General features: G+C 41.1%; 1 long non-coding RNA gene across 1 annotated transcript; it reads left to right on the top strand.

Moving 5' to 3' along the window:
* Positions 1-8387: 8387 nt before the first annotated feature.
* Positions 8388-11636, top strand: LOC307216090. Its single transcript, XR_013838904.1, has 2 exons — positions 8388-8502; positions 10447-11636. It is a non-coding gene; the product is annotated as an uncharacterized lncRNA (long non-coding RNA).
* The last annotated feature ends 2293 nt before the right edge of the window (positions 11637-13929 follow it).

The following is a 13929-nucleotide window of genomic DNA, read 5'->3' as shown; positions in this document are numbered from 1 at the left end:
AAATATATACCAGAACTATACCTTAAACCCTATCCAGTGCAAACATTTGTAGTTATGTCTGCATATATAAAAACAGATTGATAGCATGTACCTTTGTTTCCTGATCTTCATTGGATTTACATGCAATTTGCCCATTACCATGCATTTATCTCCATAGCATTAAAAGGAGAGGTAAGCATTTAGGCAGTACACTGTGTAGTAAGCATATTCATAGCATAAAATTATACAGGCTGTATTTATAGGACACACACTAATACGATTTTTAACAGCTGGTATATGGCAAAGTTCCAAAGTGCTACTTTAGGTGAGTTCAACAGCTTGCATGGACTCATTTGGGTTTTTTGTTCTTCCCACACTTTACACAGCAGAGAACCGCCTCCACCCATTCCATATTTCAGAATGCTTTTGAAACTAAGGACAATTTCCAAAGCAGTATCACCATGTGACATGAGGAGCTACTGTTAAAGAAAAAGAAACCCAGGATTCCCTTTGGCATATGGAAAGAGTACTATGGTCCTTTAAATGTAGATCTGGATTTCAGGTACCTTTAAGAGAATCTGCCTGCTCATGAATCCAATTTTTAAAAACCCCTGCTCTGCAAAGCAACTTGTTTTGAAATAGCTAATCATCAAAGAGACAATGACGATATATATCGCAAACCTGGCTTCATTAGTGGGGAGTAGAATCCATGTAAGACAGTGAGATATACCATACTTATTAAAGAATTGAAAAAACACATTCTTCTTGTTATACTTAAAATAATCTTAATTTTATAACTTTTCTATTTTAAAAAAAAAACCTCAGGAAGCAGACTAAAAAATGTATGAATGCAAATAAAGTTGTTACATAAATTCCAGAAAAGACAGTGATGTTTCTAAAAAAAACATTGTTTTAGATTTATGAAATGTATTTATACTTAACACTGAAAATAAATATACTGTTGCACTGAAAACAGCTAGTGAATCTTTATACTTGTTTGCATGCACTAGTATAGTAGTAGATAAAACTGAACTGTATTAGTAATTTCCCCAGTGACTTTATTGGGACTCAGATAATTGTTTTATCTGCTTAAATTTCAAGGCTAGGTGACTGACTAGTCCAGAGCAATTTTTAAGTTCCACTACAAATGGAATCAAAATTCCAGCCGTGCTTGCCTCACTCCTAGTGAAAAGTCACAAAATACTAAAACAAAACAATTGGGGACTATAAAGAATAATACAGGACATCAAAAAGTTGATACTACAGAATTACTTTTGCAGTTCTAGAGCCTTCAAATGCTCAGTTTTAACAGTTAATCTCTTTTGACATTTCATTAATCAGATTTTTTTTCAGTGGCAAAAAATGTTTTTAAACCCAGAAGGGAAAGTATGTTGGCTGACCAACCTTTTGCTTAACAGCTTGTCCAGAGTGAAAAACATCACAGTTCTGTAGAAATTATCAATGGAAAAAACTTACTGCTATATTTATAAAATCATTTTACACTATTTATTATACAACAATACAACCCCCCTTTTCTCCTCACGCTTAGCAACACATCTACAGTGGTTTAGCTTCAGCTAGAATCTGCTGGCTCGGGATCTGTGATTTATTATTTTCAGTAAAAGATCGGGTCCAGAGTTTAAATGTCCCTAGCTGAAAGTTTATACCAGTCAGGATAGAAAATTATTCTCTATGCCTAGGTTGAAGTACATTACTTCTTTATTGAATTAATTATGATAAGGATCATAACTTTAAACTAGGGGTGAGGTGCTGGCTTTCTACTAGGATTGCTTGAAGCAATTTTCATCTGAACATTTTTGTAGAGTTATTGAGTCTGGCAGGTCTGAACTTTATGAGAGAGTAACTCGCTCCATAACTTAAAAGAGGTTGGACATTGATCCAGGCAAAGGTTTACCATATCCCATGTCTCTAGCCAGAAAAATTTGCACTGCATACTGAACAAATAACTGCAGAACCAAATGAAATACATTGTGGGGTTTTTTTAAAAGGCAACTTGGCTCTTTCCCAGTGAGATTGATCAGAGAGCTGTTTTAATGTGACATCTCCCCTTCTTCTTTGTTGAGCATGGTGAGTGGCCAAAGAAAGTTCTAAAAAACAGAATAAATCAAGAGGAAAATACCCGACTTGTGTGCACAAAACAAAATAGTCCTGAAAGTAATTATCAACAAAGGCATAGGCCCACCACCAGATCAGGCTGCAGTCCATAGGAACACAAAAAGCCGCATTATACTGAGTCATAGTGTTGGGAGGGACCCTGAGGATCATCTAGTCCAACCCCTACAATGCAGGAATATTCAGCTGTCCCTTATGAAGATTGAACCTGGAACCTTGGCATTATTAGCACCACGGTCTAACGAACTGAGCCATCCCAGCATTGATCATTAGTCCATCAAAACAGCATTTTATTTTTCATTCTTAATTTTTATTTATTTATGCTTTTTAGGTTTATACATTTCACTGTTTTTACAATCATTTTAACATTTCAAAGTTAACTTCCTTCCCCCTCTTTCTGCGGTTCCTTAAATTTATTTTTAATATCTTCCACATATCCAAATTAACTTAATTTGTTCATTTATTCATCTACTTTAAATATATACTCTTATGAAACGGCCAGTTATTACAATAATCCTGCCAATGTTCTTATCTGTTTACAATTCAGCCGTAAATCTTCAATAAGATTTCCATTCCTTTTTTAAAAAGCTTGTTATCTTGATTTCTTATTCTTCCAGTAAGTTTTGCGCTATTCTGCATATTCCATAAGTTTTTTGTATCCATTCTTCCTTTGCTGGGAGTTCTGCTTCTTTCCATTTGGGGGGCGAGTACCATTCTTGCCGCGATAGTCGCCTACATGAATAAGTTTCTATACAGTTAGGATAGTTCTGTCCCTATAATTCCCAAAAGAAAAGCTTCGGGGGAGGGGGTTGGTGTTTCTTTTACAAACATCATTTTAAACATCCTTTTCATTTCATTATATATCATTTCCCAGAACAGTATTTTTAGGGATATCCAATGTGGTGCTCTCCAAATGTTGCTGGAGTCCAGTTCCCAACCTCCATAGCCAATAGCCAGGGATTATGGGAGCAGAAGTCCAACAACATCTAGAAGGCATCAGGTTGGCCAGCTGTCAAGCATGGGAGTTCCCCTCTCCTCTCTGGTAGCTCACCGATAATAATTAACAAGCTTTTGGTAGATTTATAGTCCTTTTATTACAATATCATGTTGCGAGCACAGACAGGCAACTCTCTGCAAGCATGGCAGTTGCTCACTCTGACTTCTGCAGCAAGAAGCGCGCCAACAGGATGTCCCTCCTCCCAGAGGCGGAGCAACCTGCTCCACTGCGCAGAGTGGCGCTTGTCTGAGGAGGCGTGGCATGCTGCCCGTGGGGGTGTGGCATGCATCCCGGGGGCATGCACATGCCCTGGGAGGTGCCGCAATCGGGGGTCGGCATTTTGTCACACACACACACCCTTTGGAACAGCACCCGGGGCAACCCGTCCCCCACGCCCATGCCTTGGAACGTCCCTGCATCTCCTTTGTTCTCTGACACACTCAGACCTCCAAGTTTGGGGGGGAGGGAGGAGGTTCCTCCCCTACTCTCAGCCCAGCTGCTCCCTCCCTTCTGGTTGCTTAGCTACTATCTCAAAGCTGGGTAGCTCCTCTCTCAACTGAGCAGCATCTGTCTCTGCCTGCCTGTCTGCTTCTTGAAACGCTGGAAGCAGGTGGGGGGTATTCCCCCTCCTCTTCTGTCAAGATTCCCCAGTATTCTGATCCAGACCAGCCCCTGACACCAGCTCTGGTCTAATAGGTACTACTCTCCAGGATTTCAGGCAGAGACACGCCCAGTCCTACACGGAGATGTTGGGGATCTTTCATATGCAACACAGATACTCTACAGCTATGACCCGTTCCCAATCCTATGCACATTTACTTGGGACTACCCCCCCCATAGAACACAGTGGGACATTTCTGAATAAACATGTATAGGATTGTATTGTGGTTATGGATATGGTGTTACAGACTGTGTTGGATTAACTTTTAGGTCTACTAGGCTGTTTTGTAGAGAAGCACAATGCTATAATGCACTAGTCTAGTTGCCTTATGTCTAGGTGTTTGGAGGCAACCTGAACTGTGGATCTGGCAAGCAACTCACTTGAAAGGTGAGTTTATCTGCTCGAGCAAGTAAGCAAAGAAGCTAACATCAAGCAAATGTATGAAGCTGATGACACTTCCACGTGGAGGTTAAGGACTATGGCTGGTCCTTCATCTCAGTCGTGGCAGTAAATGAGCCAAGACTGAGCCAAGGCAAGGCAAGCTCAAGGTGGTAAATGAAGACACTGTGTTCAATATTTTCCACCAATCCCATAGTAGGTGGTGTGGGTGTAGATTGTGAGAGGTTGCCAAAGCTAAATCAAAATGCAGCTGTAAACACTGGACAGAGGAATCCAAATAAATTATCCAAATAATTTTTATTGGTTTTCATGTGGATACAAGAACAACATATAACTACAGTAATTTGTCTAGTGGTATATAGAAATGGAATTTGAAGAAAGGAACAATGGACTAACTAGACAACAAATGAGTGTCAACTCTAGGTATCTGGCATTATATCTGGCTTGCCCAGACCAAAGACCTCTGCCTATTAGGCACTGCCTGCCTTTGTGTGAAATAGGGTTGTAGGGGAATGGTGATTTGCTCAAGGTCTTTGAATATCCTTGAATATAACTTACTGCCAGAGCCTCAGATGTGATGTAGTAAGTACATGGAGATCCTGAACCAATGAGCTTCCATATTCACTTCAATGGACAGGGCAGCTCCATCTGCATTCCTTCCCCTGCTACTTAAACAATTGATCTTCTGGCCAGACAGCTCTGCACACACTGAAGTCCCTGTGCTCACTGCTAATTCCTAGATCAAGTGTCAGTACTTATGTCTTTCATTTTACATCCAACAGTTGTGTTGGGTGGTTTTTTTTTATTAAAAAGAAACATTCATTGTGTTTTGGGCGATTTGTGCACATGTAGTCAAACACACACACACACACACACACACACACACACACACGAGTCTATTTGTTTTCTGCCAATTTCTAATTTTCTCAGTTTATTGTTTTTATCTAGTTCCATAATATATTTTATAACAGAATCAACACAGAAAGCCAAGTTATTTCCTCAGTAATTTCTTTTATATGCAAACATTTCATATTATACATTAAATTGTGAGTTGTAGCCAATGTTAGTTTTACTCAGTGCAGACCCATTGAACTTAATGGCCATGATGAAGTTAGGTCCATTAGTTTTAATGGGTGTACTCTGAGTAAAACCTAGTTGGATGTAACCCTGTGTTTGTATTTCTGAAGCTGTTCTATTCTCTGGAAGCTATTGTATTTAATTTGAGTAAGGGTATTATTGGCTAATGGACTGTTACAAGAGACAGCAACTTAATTTTAATGAGTTGCCTGCATTAGATCTAAAGCAGGCGTGGATCTCTGCCTTAGGAACAGCTGAAGTTGGTCATGTCAACAAGACGGAACTTGACTCCTCATAGGCTGCAGCACCCACACAAATAAGAGTGTGCAATGTTTTCAGAGAATACACACATAAAGAGAAGGTATCATTAGCATCTTAGTGGAGTGTGATGGATAACATCTGTCCTACTTTTCATCAATTTGGAAAGTGCCACCCAACGAGGGGCCTTTTTAAACTAGGTTGCATCCAGACAACTCACCCAGTTCTGTGCACTATTTAAAGTGGCTGATAAATCATTTGATGCAAAGTCTACAGAAGTGGTAATTCAAGCTGACCACAGACCACCAAATAACATATTGTGGCCAGGCTGCATGATCCTTGACAAACCATCAGTTTTCAAAGTCCCAGACAAGTCACAAAACCAATAAGCCCTGGTGGTCTGCGATGCACATATGGTGGATTGCAGTCAGTTTGATGCTTGTCAGTGATGTAGGCTTGATTAAGTAGGAGTAAATAAGATGAGGTTAGTCATTGTCACCAAAGTACAAAGTGTTGCAAAGTTTCTTCATTCTCTGTTTGGTTTGCTAGTCTGTAAGCTGCTTTTCGATTCCTGGCCTCCAACATTTATTTTTTTTACAGGATTGACAAAAAATACAAATGTGGCCATGACAGGGCTTGAGGAAAGTGGTCTTGTGACAGAAGAGCAAGCGGAGGAGTGATTGACAGTGGAGAATGGAATGTTGGGTAGTGTGAGTGACAGGTGGAGAGTGTCGGTTGGGAAATAACTGCTGAAAGGAGAGAGTGACTAGGGGAGGGATTGAGAAAGAGGGAAGGAGATGAAGAGAGAATGAAAGCGTATGTCAAAAGAGATAGAATCACTGTTAAGGAGAATAGTTATCTACATGAGGATATGATATTAGAATTATGAGGACTCTATACGCAATGACTGATTGCTCTGGATTTCATGTTGCTTAAGTAAATGTACAAAGATTTCCATAATAAAAGATAAAAGTGGAAAGATTTCCATAGTAAAAGACAAAAGTGGAAAGGACCTAACAGAAGCAGAAGACATCAAGAAGAGGTGGCAAGAATACACAGAGGAACTATACCAGAAAGAAATGGATGTCTCGTATACCCCAGGTAGTGTGGTTGCTGACCTTGAGCCAGACATCCTGGAGAGTGAAGTCAAATGGGCCTTAGAAAGCACTGCTAATAACAAGGCCAGTGGAAGTGATGGTATTCCAGCTGAACTATTTAAAATTTTAAAAGATGATGCTGTTAAAGTGCTACACTCAATATGCCAGCAAATTTGGAAAACTCAGCAGTGGCCAGAGGATTGGAGAAGATCAGTCTACATCCCAATCCCAAAGAAGGGAAGTGCCAAAAAATGCTCCAACTACCGCACAATTGCACTCGTTTCACAATTGCAGTATATGGACCGAGAACTCCCAGAAGTGCAAGCTGGATTTCAAAGGGGCAGAGGAACCAGAGACCAAATTGCAAACATGCGCTGGATTATAGAGAAAGCTAGAGAGTTCCAGAAAGACATCTACTTCTGCTTCATTGACTATGCAAAAGCCTTTGACTGTGTCGACCACAGCAAACTATGGCAAGTTCTTAAATAAATGGGAGTGCCTGATCACCTCATCTATCTCCTGAGAAATCTCTATGTGGGACAAGAAGCTACAGTTAGAACTGGATATGGAACAACTGATTGGTTCAAAATTGGGAAAGGAGTACGGCAAGGCTGTATATTGTCTCCCTGCTTTTTAACTTATATGCAGAATTCATCATGCGAAAGGCTGGGCTGGATGAATCCCAAGCCGGAATTAAGATTGCAGGAAGAAATATCAACAACCTCAGATATGCAGATGACACAACCTTGATGGCAGAAAGTGAGGAGGAATTAAAGAACCTTTTAATGAGGGTGAAAGAGGAGAGCGCAAAATATGGTCTGAAGCTCAACATCAAAAAAACGAAGATCATGGCCACTGGGCCCATCACCTCCTGGCAAATAGAAGGGGAAGAAATGGAGGCAGTGAGAGATTTTACTTTCTTGGGCTCCATGATCACTGCAGATGGTGACAGCAGTCACGAAATTAAAAGATGCCTGCTCCTTGGGAGAAAGGCGATGGCAAACCTAGACAACATCTTAAAAAGCAGAGACATCACCTTGCCAACAAAGGTCCGTATAGTAAAAGCTATGGTTTTCCCAGTAGTGATGTATGGAAGTGAGAGCTGGACCATAAAGAAGGCTGATCACCGAAGAATTGATGCTTTTGAACTGTGGTGCTGGAGGAGACTCTTGAGAGTCCCATGGACTGCAAGAAGATCAAACGTATCCATTCTTAAGGAAATCAGCCCTGAGTGCTCACTGGAAGGACAGATCGTGAATCTGAGGCTCCAATACTTTGGCCACCTCATGAGAAGAGAAGACTCCCTGGAAAAAACCCTGATGTTGGGAAAGATTGAGGGCACAAGGAGAAGGGGACGACAGAGGACAAGATGGTTAGACAGCATTCTCGAAGCAACAGACATGAGTCTGACGAAACTGCGGGAGGCAGTGGAAGATAGGAGTGCCTGGCGTGCTCTGGTCCATGGGGTCGCAAAGTGTCGGACACGACTAAACGACTAAACAACAACAAGTAAATGTTGGAAGCTGAACATTGAAATATACAGGGCATACAAAAGGAAGTACTACAAGCATGGTTAAGCTTTGGCATTTGCCCCTACAAGAGGTTGTGATGGGCAGCAACGTAATTGGCATTAAAAGAGGATTAGACAAATTCATGGAGGATAAGGCTATGAATAGCTACTAGCCACCACTGTTGGAGGCAGCATGCCCCTGAACACCAGTTGCCTGGAATCACAGGTGGAGAGAGTGTTGCTGAGGTCAGGATTTGCTTGCACCTTTCAGGTTTCCTATTGCCATCTGGTTGGCCAATGGGCCAGTAATATATCTGTTCAGTATAATGCAATTGTTTTCAAACCATGGGATGTGGCTGCCTCTCGAGAAGAAGAAGAAGCCAAGATCTTGGTGGGTTCAATGTTGCCTGGAAGTGATCTTATGAGTAAAGCCCCAACATCCCAATGTAGTTTAGGAAGAAGGACATTGTTCTGTTTCACTGTGTATGACTGGATAGCTCGATTGGTTAAAGTGTGGTGCTGATCATGCCAAGGTTGCAGGTCTGATCCCCTTATGGGACAGCTGCATATTCTTGAATTGCAGGAGGTTGGACTAGATGATCCTCAGAGTCCCTTCCAACTCTATGACCCTCAGACAAATGAAACAGAATTTGCGACCCAGCTGAAGGAGGAGATGAGAGGTATCTTCCTCTTTTCCTCTTCTAATGCCAGGGTGGGATTACGACCCCAGCCCACAGGTGGTTGCATACCCACCACTACACTGAAGGATCTCTGCAAAGTGAGGAACAGAGGACTGGTGCTGGGTTGTGGGGTTACAGAAAGTAGTTTAGAAGGGGGCTGGCTGAATTTAGAGGGGGAGTTTTACAAGCTGTGATATGATGGCTAAGGGAGATGTCTGCCTCTCCCCTATTAGCATACAACAAGGCACAAGGAATGATGAGATTGGTGCAAAGGAGGGGGAAGGAAGGTCAGGATCAAGTGTGGCAGGTGGAGCATTTTGATATTGCATCAAAAGCATCAGATTCCGAAGAAAAGCCTTTGATTCCCTGATTGTAATGTAAAGAGCAGTGGCTTTAAACCCTCTTGAAAAACCTACCTTAACATAATCCAGGACAGAAGAACCTCTTCTGAGTACCAGGCTTGGGCATGAAAGCACTTGTGTCTCCAGCTGCCATTATCACTGTTAAAGGAAGGACAAGTTCTAGGAAGCTGTAAAAATAAAAATAAAAATCAGGGTGTCTGCATCTCTGAGCAAAACAACTAATAGGCTGCATGTTTTTCTAAGCCCTTACCTTGAAGGAGATCATTTGACTTTAATAGGATTATTTCAGACCCTCTGGTTACAGGGTTGCAGCCCTGAGGAGCTTAATATTATCTTCTGTCTTGAGGACAAACCTTCAGAAAGGTCAGCATGTTCTTAGCTGTGAAAACTTTGCATGCAGAAAATGTGAGAAGCAGCTAATGAGCAAAGCATCCAGTCGCTTCAGAAGGTTACACTTCATTTGGAAGTTTTATACCTTTACATGACTGTAACCTAGAGAGAATGGCAGGAATAGTCCGTCTGGAAAGGCATTGCTTCAGCTTTCAGGCAGGCCTTTCCAGTTTGGAAATTTGGTACAAAACTGAAAGTGTGCAAAAGCAACTGGAAAAGAAGGAAAGAGACTTGTCCATTGCCTTATTGAAATTAGTGGACCTAACATATTCATGTTCATTGAATTCAGTGGATCCACTTTGAGTAAAATTTAATTGAATACCACCCATCCTTGTGCACAATTATTATTATTCATCACTTTAAAAACGAAATGTAACCTAAAGTGACTTACAAAAAAGTAGCACATAAATTAAAGCCAACATAAAACTAAAGCTAAAAGCAGATTCATAGTCATTAAAAAGCGTATTTATAAAAAGTTTCTGAAGGAGACCACAAATATCAATCCCTTCCAAATTAAAGGCCAAAGAAAGGCCTGGCAGGAGGGGGGAGGGAACCCACCATTTTTGCCTCTCACACCTAAAAATAGCTTGTGATGGCGCCAGGCCTGCAGATCCTCAGTAGGGCTGGTCAGCAGCAGCACATTTCTTTATCTTTATCAACTTCATGTCAGGCAGAAATTCAACAGGTGGTGCACTACTTCTCACACATCTATATTCTTGGAGGGGGCGGGATAAGTGGCATCTTAAAGGCTAACTAGTTTTATTAGGGCTGATGCATTGGGTGGCAGGATCCTCAAAGATGTCCTCTATGGGAAGCTGGCTTTGGGCACCAGACTTGTTGGCAGACTAACTCTGTGTTACAAAGCTGGCAACATTAACCCCACCATATGAGAATCCCTTGCAGATGACAGCAGCATCAGGAGACAATCAGTCGGGTTGTGTATCCAAAGCAAGGGACCAGAGGAAGAATGACCATTGGGAGGAGCGCAGAAAGAAGAAATGCCATGGTACACCTGTGTCAGCACAACTGGATGCCTTCATCTGCCCCAAGTGCAACAAAACATGTCTCTTCTGTATCAGTCTGTACAGCCACAGCAGGCGCTGTAACTCCAATGTCTTGACCTCACCCCCAAAGGCACACTCCTCCATCGTCTCCCAAGACCGACAAGTGCCAAGCATGCATTGGATAAAAGAGCCACATGCAAGACCCCTTGTTGCATTTGTTGCAACAAACAAACATGGCTGCCCCCCCCCATTTCCACGAAAGGTCCCTCAAAGGGGCTATGAAACTTCAGTAGTTCTGTGCTCTTGGCTTCTTTAGAACTGCAGCCCCTTCAGACTTCAGCTGAGGGCAATCTGAATGAACAGCAAGCTGGATGCATCTGGCAAATTACCTGCTGGTGAGCAAGTTTTGCTTTGAGTGACAGGGCTGTGTGCCTGTAACCCTAAACATCACATTGAAGGCCTTTATCCTCAAGCCAAGTTTACAGATTTCATAAAGGCATTAAACAAACAGTGCAATGTTTTCACATAAACAAATTTAGCTAGCAAAAATATTTGCTCCATTTCCTTTTCATTTCGTTAGACTTTGTGTGATTAATACCTGTGTGTCAGTTAATGTTTCCCAAAGCTGTCAGCTTCCCTCATTAGTACTTTGGTGGAAACACCAGGCCATGCAAATTACTCTTAGGCCCAATTACAAGTGGGCAAATCAAAATAGTAAGCACTGGTGAGGAATGCCAGCAGCAGGATTCCTGCATATTTAACAGCCAGGAAGAAATTCTGTACTCCTCACATATTTCTTTTCCGGGCAGAAGACAGGCAAATGCCATGCAGGCTGAGGAACAGACAGTTTATATTGTTACCAGTTTATTCTTTAAGCACAGTTGCAATCGCCTCGCAGTATAGCTCAACAGAACAAAGTTTCAGGTGACTGAGCCATGGTTTTGTGGGAAATCTGTGGGAGAAATAGGAGCATTTCACTTAAACCTGTCATCATTGCAAAACAATAGTGATACTCTTTTATCTGACAGATCTCTGCTTTCTTTGGCATTTATGATTTACATAAAGCAAGTGCCTGTTTTCTCAGCTCTATCCAAGTGCCTTCACATGTCTTCAACTTTTCTTGGCCTCTGTAATACTACCCAAGGGTATTCTCATTATAAGCTCAAAAATGGGCCTCAGCAACAAATCCGGTGCTATATCTCTAATTCCTATCACAATACCAGGATGGCATGGAAAATATAGAACAAGTTGGACTTCTCAGTTTAGCCTTCATCATCAATGGCACTTGTGTATCTCCAGTTAAGGAAAACTGGAGATGTCTTGTTTGGATATAGTATCTTGGGTAGGGATGGAAGGATCTGTCAATGTTGCTTCTCTCAGTTTCTCATTCTTCCAATCTTAAATTCAGTCCTCCACATATCTGTAGCAATTTGTGATTTTTTTTTAATCCTCATGAAAATTCACATTTTAGTGTGAATGTCTGCCAATCTACATATTTTTGTATGCAGGTTTGACTAACTTACACATGCCTGAAAGCATTTCCCCTTACTGTACTATAATGCATGTTTGCATGTTATTTCCATATATGCATTTTATACAAGCATTCTCCTAATTTATGCACGTTTGTACACGTTGGTTGGAGAACTGCATCGCAAAATCAGAGAAGAGTGAAGTCTGTAGGAAAATTGTGATTTAGTTCACTTATTGGTTCACTATGTGCAAATTAGTTTCTCATTCAAATGAAAACAAAATTGAATTTTCCCTCCATACCTAGACCCAACCCCACATTTACTCTTAACTGCTAAAATAACGCCTGGACAATAGAATCACAGGTAGAAGTCAAGGTTGTAAAAAGTTTGGTGAATGAGCTTTCTTTTAGATTTTTTCCCCCTTACACATGCCATTAATCTTTCAGAGAGCTTGATTTCCCTAAATACCAGCACTCTTCTGCCAGTGGTTATGGATCAGTTTGTTCTCGGGAACCTCTGAAGCATGTTGGAATGTCTGGGCTCATTTGGGTGCATTTTCTGTAGTTTGCAATATGATCTCTGAAGGCTCTGGGGGCCTAGCAAAAACACAGAAATTCCTCGAATAGATGCTTGATAATAGACTGATGCATATAATGGTGGCTTCTGTCACAGAAGAGTTTTTGGAGTCAACCTTCCCTCCCACATATGATAGTTAACTGAGCCTCAGTTAACTCACAGATAGCTCACAGAGCTATCTATTGGGATTTAAAACCCAATCTATTTTTGGACACACCTACTAGTCATGGAAGAATGGTATAGAGAGGTGTGGGATACAGCTATGAATGATAAATTAACACATGCTGTTAAGGTAAGATGGGGAATATGCAGGAGAAATGATTTTGAGGAGATATGGAAGGTATCTGTAGAATTTGTACTCTTAAAACGGAAAGGAGTCAATCCATCGCAAGAGGTGTTGAAATTTTGAGAGGTTGGATAGTTACAATGGAATGGTCTCGGGTGGGGTGCACATTTTTATTTTTATGTATTTATTATTACAGCTTTGTCAAAAGAAACAAGAAAAGAAAACAAAGAAAGAAAACGGTTTCTCCGTGCAAACAAGGAAGTGATCTCTGATATCTTCCACGTTTTTATGTGATCTCTCACACAATGTAAGAGACACTGCTGGAAATCTAGTGCAAGGCTAGCACTCATTTCTGTGTTAATTGTTTCCAGGAAAAAAGCATCTATTTACAACCCTGTTAAGTTGGAAAATCGGGGGAGTTTTGAATTGTAATTTCATGTGTCAAAATCTGGGCCGGTGTCCTGGCATACTTTTGTTTCCACCATTTAATATTTAATGCAATGTGGAAGGATATAGATTAAAAAGCCACAGAACCGTAATGCAACAGGTAATACAGTTTAGGAGGAAAGCTAGAAATTGGGCTAGAAGTGCAGGCATTATAACCTGACCTTGACCTTGACCTCGAAAGGCAGGGAAAGAGGGAACAGCCAAGTCTTCCAAGGCAGGAAGTCTGCAAGCTTCAGCACCACTGAGGTCTTCTCCACGTACCCTCCCATCATCCACACCAAACAACAAACTACTCCAAGAGAATCAATTTGCCAAGTACTAAGGATGGTTTTAGGTCAGGCATCTGGAACATATTTGTGGGAGGTTGCGTAGTAAAATCCATATATCTGTACTAAGGCAGGGAGAACCTGTCAGTTTGGGTTTCTCTCGGTTTCTCATTTTTCCAGACTTGAGTTCACTTCTCCACATTTCCACATCAGTTTGCAATTGATTTATTTGTTTATTTTAAAGGGATCCTTGTGAAAAATCACCAGCATTTTAATAAGACTTTCTGCTAATATACACATTTTTTGTATGTAATATGGCCTATTATTCACATTTTTTC

This window comes from Podarcis cretensis, assembly GCF_951804945.1.
Source record: "Podarcis cretensis genome assembly, chromosome: 5".
Taxonomy (NCBI): Eukaryota; Metazoa; Chordata; class Lepidosauria; order Squamata; family Lacertidae; genus Podarcis; species Podarcis cretensis.
Note: the sequence above shows the minus strand (reverse complement) of the source record. Positions and strands in the feature narration are given on the sequence as shown.